The sequence below is a fragment of the Cebus imitator genome, unplaced genomic scaffold (assembly GCF_001604975.1).
Source record: "Cebus imitator isolate Cc_AM_T3 unplaced genomic scaffold, Cebus_imitator-1.0 Scaffold5, whole genome shotgun sequence".
NCBI lineage: Eukaryota > Metazoa > Chordata > Mammalia > Primates > Cebidae > Cebus > Cebus imitator.
In genome coordinates, this window is record NW_016107320.1 from 10,078,991 (window position 1) to 10,085,625 (window position 6,635).

Consider the following 6,635-nt stretch of genomic DNA (forward strand, 5'->3'; position numbering starts at 1 on the left):
TGCAGCCATAAAAAAGGATGAGTTTATGTCCTTTGCAGGAACATAGATGAAGCTGGAAATCATCATTCTCAGCAAACTGACACAAGAACAAAAAACCAAATACCACGTGTTCTCACTGAAAAGTGGGTGTTGAACAATGAGAACACATGGACACAAGGAGGGGAACATCACACACCGGGGCCTGTTGGGTGGTGGGGGGACTGGGGGGGATAGCAGGGGATGGGGGGATTGGGGAGGGCTAATATTAGAAGAAATACCTAATGTAGATGATGGGGGAATGGGGGGAGCAAACTACCAAGGTACATGTATACCTATGTAACAAACCTGTACATCCTGCACATATACTACAGAACTTAAAGTATAGCAACATTAAGCATTTATAACAGCTGGATAAAGTATATGGTATTGTTACCCCCATTATGCAGATGAGGAAATCAAGATAAAAAAGCTTTTAGGACTTGCCTAGTGACAGAGAGAAAGATTCGGTAAAATCAGTATTTGAACCTAGGTAGGTCCTAACTCCAGAGTCTATGCTTGTAACTACCATGTTCAGGTGACACACTGATATAACATCTTACTTGTTACACCTCTCTTCTTCCATTTAAAAAAAAAATTCTTTCTTTACATTGTAGAAGGGCTGGTGGTTTTGATTAAGGCATTCATTTATTGAACAGATATTTACTATGGCTCATGAGTGTGTAAAAGCAATCTTAACTGGGTGAGAAGTAAAGAGAAAGAAGAAAGTGGGTACATAAATAATCATTTTATAAACACATCCAGATTCTTTATTTCTCCATATCTTATGTGTTAAGTATAATTTCTCTGTCCCACTTTCTCCTATAGAGGCTCTGTAGCTTTTTGTACTTAAAAATCTCTATTTTAAACTATGCAGTGCTGTGTAAAATAGTGTATAAGATGTTTTAAAGACCACCTTGGGTAATTTTCCTGTAACGTTTGAATCTAAAATATTTCCCCCTAAACCCACAATTTCCCATACAGTCAAGCTGCTAAATTGCCTCTCCGAGAGGCAGAAATTACTGTTGATTTGATTTCCTTTGTTTTCTTAAGCAACTATAAAATATTGCTGATTTCTTTTTAATCCTACCACCTTTGCTACATCTCCCTCCTCATATAAAAATGCTAGATAATTTTCTACAATAAGTACTTGCAGAAATATTAACTTGTAAAGAATAGGAAAAAAGTTATGTGCTCTAAAATTTAAATCAGAATCCTTTGCCATCTTTAAGAGTTTTCTAGCTAGGTTTAAAACAAGACAGCAATAATAAACAAAAATCAAAAGAGCCAGGAGTCAGTGTCTTGTCTTTTTTCTGTGCTTATGTGCCTATTATTTGTCAAGCATCTATTACAAGGTTTTCTTTAAAGTCTCCCTTAAGAACCAAAGGCTGATGTTTTTTGAAAACTTTTCTGTGCACTAATAAGTCAATATGAGTAAAAACAGGCCTTGTGTTATGAAAATTAGTCATAGAAGTGACACTCATTTGGGAAAAGATGGATTTGAACTCTTGCTTCAATATGTCAGAGTTACTTAAAATTAGAAGTGAGTAAGTAGTTAATGATTAGAGCTCCTTCCCCTGAACCTGGATCATGACACAATTAAGTCAAAAAAATATCAAATAGGGATAATTTCTCTCAGTTCCAGAACAAGTAAAGTATTATAAGTACTTATGCCACTTCTTTAAATAACTGAGTCCAGTGATTCAAGAGCTTGAGTTTGATTATACCCTTATGACCAGAATTCCAGCTTTGTACCTACTGAAAATGCAGCATCTGTTAATATTTTCTGCTTCGGTCAGGAGCTTTTTTTCCTCCAGGATTTTGTCTGTTTTAAAATGTCTGTTCTGCTTCCTTTTAACATATTCTACTTACACATGCCCAAAGTTCGTTTGATGTAGGCATATGTTGACATAGCTTTGTTTTGTTTGGGATATTTTAGGACCACAAAGCTAAAGCATTCACCACAGTTTATGTGAGATATATATTATTGATGAAGGTTTGTACACTTTTGTGAATGAAAAAAAGGCTACTTTACAGGGTGGTAGAGGCAGCAAACCACCAACGCACATGTGTGACTATGTAACAAACCTGTATGTTCTGCACATGCACCCCAGAACTTAAAAAGTATAATTTAAAAAATTATAGAAAAGAAATAAAACTTGTAAAACCTTAGAACAAAACAAGAGAATGAGAGAGTTCACTATTACATTAAGACTTCAGTACTTTTCTGAAATAAACAAAATGATAATTAAGAAAAGGAAGAAATTTCTGATATAAACACACATGCATGTTAACATAGAACTCACATACTCCCAACACAACCTAAACTTGAAATACAAACAAAATTCAATGACATAGAAAACGTTGGCTTTATTCATATTAATTGAGATTGAGTTATTAAATTATAAAGGGCTAAGATATGCTTTTCTAATGAAGTGGGTTTTTTTTTAATCTAAGATGTTTTCACTGGGTTTTATATGCCTGAAAATATTTTCATATTGAGATAAATCAGAGTACTTGACTAAATAATGAATTGAATATTGTGGGTATGATAGCTTATGAAGAATTTTAGACTTTAGATAATATTCATGTGGGTGGTTACAACAACAAAAAAAAGCCAGGGAAATTCATCTGTCCTTACATTGTATAAAGCTTTCCTTACAATTCTGTGGGTATGTTTGAACAGAATTACGAATGACTTGTAGTTAATGGAGAATGTTTTAGATTAAAGCTCACATTCTAAGACAGTCACAGACCTCATGGTTACCATTTCAGCATAATCTTTATGGGCATTGTGGAAACTTTCCACCCCATGAACTTCTGCCATTTCCATTACACAAATTCTAAAATCCTGGCCCATCCATCCTTTCTTTTGTCCCTGGATGTGTTAACTACCAGCTGCTGAGCATGAGGAGAAAAATCAAGAAAAAAAAATTTTTTTTGAGACAGTGTCTCACTGTGTCACCCAGGGTGCAATGTGTAGTGCACTGATGCAGTCATAGCTCACTGCAGCCTCGATTTCCTGGGCTCAAGCAACTCTCTTTTCTCAGCCTCCAAGTAGCTGGGAGTAGAAGCACGTACCATCAGGCAGAGTTAATTTTTAAAATTTTTTATAGAGAAACGGTTTCACTATGTTGCCCAGGCTGGTCTCAAACTCCTGTGCTCAAGGGGATCCTCCCGCCTTTGGTCTCTCAAAGTTCTAAGATTACAGGTATAAGCCTCTGCACTTGGCCTAGAACATTTATTTTCTGTTGTCCCCTAAATTGTGTATCCAAACTCAATTAGACTGTCCAGAAAAAATTTTATTTATTATTTTCTAACTCCTTCTTTAATATCACATAGGAGGTTATTCCAAATTTCTTTTGTAGTGCTCACTGCTACCTCCAGATCTCTAACTTTCAAGGAATGATAAAATTTTATCTTCACCATATAGAGAAATTCCAGTTTAGCATTAATTTCTAATCTCATTTACGCTTCATCTGAAAATCAGTGTTTCTCATCATCTTGGCATTCCCTTGTTTGTTACCCTATTCTCTCTTCCGTTCTGTTTTGGAGGATGTGTAGTATTGACACTATAGTCTTTTGCATCTTGCAAAGTTTCTTTTTCTTGCAGCTTTATTGAGGCATAGTTGACAAATAAAAAGTGGATATATTTATCATGTACAGCATGGTGCTCTGATATATATATATATACATACACACACAGAGAGAGAGACAGAGGCAGAGAGAGAAATGTTTAGCACAATCAAGCTAATTAACATATCCATTGCTTCATATAGTTATTTGTGTGTGTATGCTTGGTGAGAACATGTAAGACCCACTCTCTTGGAAAATATTAAGCATGTAATACAGTATTATTATCTTCGTCACCATGCTGTATGTTAAATGAATGTATTCACCCTGCCTACTTGAAACTTTATACCCTTTGATCAACATCTCTCCATCACCCCCACCTCCCAATCCCTGGAAGACACTTTTCTACTCTCTGCTTCCATGAGTTTGACTATTTTAGATCCCATATATAGATGATATCTTGCAATATTTATCTTTCTGCACATGGCTTATTTCACTTAGCATATTTCTTTCCAGGTTTATCCATGCTGCTGCAAATAACTGGATTTCCTTCTTTTTTAAATGCTAATATTCCATTGTGTGTGTGTGTGTGTGTGTGTGTGTGTGTGTGTGTTTGCGACATTTACATTACTCATTTATTCATCAATGGGCATTTAGACTGATCCTATGTCTAAGTTATTGTGAATAATGCTGCAATTAACATGGGTATACAGCTATCCCTTAAAGATATTGATCTCACTTTCTTCACATATATACTCAGAAATAGGATTGCTGAATCATATGGTAGTTCTATTTTCACTTTTTGAGGAACCTACATAAAGTTTTCCATAATGGCTATACTAATTTACATTCCCACTAACAGTGTAGGAGGGCTTCCTTTTCTCGACATTCTTTCAACTCTTATGTCTTTTTGACAATAGCCATTGTAACAGAAATGAAGCTATATCTCCTTGTAGTTTAATTTGCATTTTCCTGATGACTGGTGGTGCTGAACATCTTTTTGTCTACTAGTTGGCATTTGTATGTTTTCTTTGAAGAAATACCTATTCAGATCCTTTACCCATTTTTTTGATCAGAAATATATTTTCTTGCTATTGAATAGTTTTTGTTCCCAATATATTTTGAATATGAATCCCTTATCAGCTTATGGTTTGCAAATATTTCTCCCTATTCCATAGGTTGTCTCTTTACTCTGGTTTCCTTTGCTATGCAGAAGTATTTAGTGTGATGCAATCCCATTTGTATATTTTGGCTTTCATTGCCTGTGGTTTTGGGGTCATATCAAAAGAAATCATGAGCCAGACCACTATCAAGACTTTTTTCTGTATTTTCTGCTAGCATTTTTACAGATTCAGGTCTTAATTTTAAGTCTTCAATACATTTTAAGTTTACTTCATTATGTGATATATGATAGAGATTCAGTTTCATTCTTCTGCATATGAATATCCAGTCTTAACAACAGCATTTGTTGAAGAGACTTTTTCCCCACTGTATATTTTTGGCACATTTATCAAAGATCAACTGACCATAAATGCATGGATTTATTTCTGGACTCTGTTATTCTGTTCCATTAGTCTGTATGTCTATTTTTATGCTAGTACCATGTTGTCATGATTACTAGCTCTGTAGTATATTTTGAAAACAATTAGTGTGATACCTTAAGCTTTTTTTATTCCTTTTGCTAAAGACTGCTTTGGTTATTCAGAATCTTTTGTGGTTCTATAAAAATGTTAGAATTGTTTTTCTCTTTTTGTGGAAAATGCTATTGAAACTTTTAGTAGGGATTATACTGAATCTATAAATTACTTTGAGTGGTTTGGACATTTTGACAATATTAATTATTCCAATCAATAAACCTAGGATACCTCTCCATATATTTGCATTACATACCACTTTTTTTTATAAGTGTGTTATAATTTTTAGTATATAGATCTTTCACTTCCTTGATTAAACATATTATGGTTAAACATATTACTAAGACTGTTATTCTTTTTGATGCTATTGTAAATAACATTGTTTTCTTAATTTGGGGGGTAGGTTTTTTGTTATTTTATAGACATATGACAATTTTATGTTAATTTTATATACTTTGATTTTACTGAATTCATTCATTAGTTCTAATGGTTTTTTGGTGGAACTTTAGGGTTTTCTATATATAAGATCATGACCTTTGCAAACAGTGACAACTTTAGTCCTTCCTGTTCAGTTTGTGCCTTTTATTTCTTTCTCTTGCTTAATTGCTTTGGTTAGGACTTCTAGTACTATGTTTAGTGAGTGGTGAGAGAAGCATCTTTGTCATGTTCTTAATCTTGGAGGAAAAGCCATTGACTATGATGTTACCTCTGGGTTTGTCATATATGGCCTTTATTATGTTAAGCTTCACTCAGTTTCTATCATGAAAGGTTACTGAATTTTGTCAAAAGCTTTTTCTTCATCTGTTGAGATGATTATATAATTTTTTTCCTTCATTTTTATTTACATAGTCTATCACATTTGTTGGTTCGTGTGTGTTGAGCTATCCTTGCATCCTAGGAATAAATCCCACTTGAACATAATGTGCTTTTAATGTGCTGTTAAATTTAATTTACTAGTATTTTCTTGAGGATTTTTTATCAATGCTCTGCAGGGATACTACCCTGTATTTTTTTTGTTTTTCTTATAGAGTCCTCAAATGGCTTTGGTATCAGAGTAATGCTGGCTTAATAAAATGAATTTCAAAGTATTCCCCAGTCTTCAAGGATTGGTGACAACTCTTCAAATGTTTGTTAGAACTCATCAGTGAAGCCATGAAGTTCTTGGCTTTTCTTTGATGGAAGACATCTTATTGAGTCTCATTAGCTGTTATTGGACTGTTCAGATTTTTCTTTTCTTCATGATTCAATCATAATAGGTTACCTGTTTTAAGGAATTTATCCATTTTTTCTAGTTTATTGAATTTGTTGGTGTATAAGTAAGAACTTACTTCTTTATATTTCTTTTCAATATGTTTTTCCTGGTTTTTCATTCCCTTTTTCCTTTCTGTTTTTTTCACTTTTTTCAATTTTCAT